Source organism: Bos indicus x Bos taurus, chromosome 5 (assembly GCF_003369695.1).
Source record: "Bos indicus x Bos taurus breed Angus x Brahman F1 hybrid chromosome 5, Bos_hybrid_MaternalHap_v2.0, whole genome shotgun sequence".
Classification (NCBI taxonomy): Eukaryota; Metazoa; Chordata; class Mammalia; order Artiodactyla; family Bovidae; genus Bos; species Bos indicus x Bos taurus.
In genome coordinates, this window is record NC_040080.1 from 73759872 (window position 1) to 73761947 (window position 2076).

Here is a 2076-nt window from a genome sequence, read left to right on the forward strand (position 1 = left end):
TAATATTAAAATTATGAACTTCTGTTCACCAAAAGACACTAGGAAGATATTGAAGACAAGGTACAGGGTGGGAGAAGTCATTTACATAACATTTATATTATAGATACTAACAAAAAGATTATATACAAAGCATGATGAAAGACAACTCAAAAAAAAAGTAGGGGCAAAATCTTAACCAGGCATTTCGCATAAGAAGAAATGCTCAAATGGCTGATAGGTGTTCAATCTTACTAGTGATCAGGGATGCAAGATTTAAACTATAATGAGATCTACACCCACTGGAATAGCCGAAGTCTGATAATAACCAAGAGTTGGTGAGAAAGTGCTACAAAAGCAACTCTTATCCACTGTTGGTTAGAGTGTGCTGTATTCTGTACTTAGTCACTCAGTCGTGTCCAGCACTTTGCGACCCTACGGACCATAGCCTACCAGACTCCTCTGTCCATGGGGATTCTCCAGGCAAGAATACTGGAGAGGGTTGCCATGACCTCCTCCAGGGGATCTTCCCAACCCAGGGATTGAACCCAGGTCTCCCGCATTCCAGGTGGATTCTTCACCATCTGAGCCGTCAGGGAAGTTCAAGAGTGTAAATTGATGTAAATACTTTGGGAAACAGACATTATGTAGCAGGAACAAAGATATATATGTTGTATGACCCAGCAATTCTTCTCCTAAGTATATACTGTACAGAAATGCAGGCTTAGACATGGACAAGAATTTTAATCACTGCACTTCGTGTAACAGCCAAAGAGTAAAAACAAAGCAAATGTTCAAATGATAAAGTAGATCAAAGTAGAAGATGTGGTATGTTTATTCCAATGAATATTATACAGCAACAGAATGAACTAACTACAACTCACATTTACAATGAGGGTAGTTTTTAAAATAATTTTTAAAATGTGATAAGTATAAGGAATTCCCTGATGGTCCAATGGTTAGAACTCAGTGCTTTTACTGCTGAGGCTTAGCTTCGATCCCTGGTCAGGGAATGAAATTCCTGCAACCCACATGACATGGCCAAATCAGTTCCAATGAGGTGGGTGAACTTAGAGTCTATTACACACAGTGAAGTAAGTCAGAAGGAGAAAGACGAATATCGTATACTGATGCATACATATGGAATCTAGAAAGATGGTACATTAATCCTACATGCAGGACAGCAAAGGAAACACAGACAAACAACAGACTTTTGGACTCAGTGGGAGAAGGGGGTGATAGTGAATGGGATGGTTAGGTGGCATCACCAACACACACACACACACACACACACACACACATATATGTGAAGAAAACAAGACAGTGACAACTATAAAAGTCAAGCAAATGGCTACCTTCTGGGAGAGAGAGGTTGTGATTTGATAAAGCAAAGAGGGATTTCTGGGGTAAACAGCAATATTCTACTTCTATATCTTGGTTTCAGTTAAATGAGTATTTGCTTTTTTAATAATTCATTTAGTGGAACAGACGTGTTTTTGCACTTTTCAAAGTTTCTGTGCTATTTCATAAACAAGTGGATTCAAATGCAAAAAGAGAGAAACAAAAATAATCCTAACATGTGTGCAACATATTCCCTGTTTGCTCCCTTTTAATTCTCATAATAATACTATGAGAACATTATTCTAGTTTTATCATTTTTATGTTAGGGGTGTGCACTATTATTTAGTCATCTTTGTCTTTTAAAATCTAGCACTATATCTGGCACATGATAATACCCTAAATGTTTGTCATTAGTCTGAAGCTAAGAGAAGTGAAATGTTTTATTTTCAAGGCAGTGTAATACACAAGGAGCGGAAGCTACAAACCCAGTTTTCTGAGTCTAAGCTCTGTCACATCCATCTCTCCACATTTCTGCTATGACAGACAGAAGTGCTCCCTGATTATGATCACCTAACTGCCCGCATAGCTCCAACCTCTTCTTTCCTGGAGGTTAAGGGAGGGGTGGGATTGAAAGTTCCAGTCCTCTAATCAGACAATAGACTGCACAGGCAACCAACTCCCATTCTTAGGTGCTTTCCAGGACTCAGCTTATTAACATGACAAGAGACACATTGATTGCACTCAGCACTTAGGAAATTC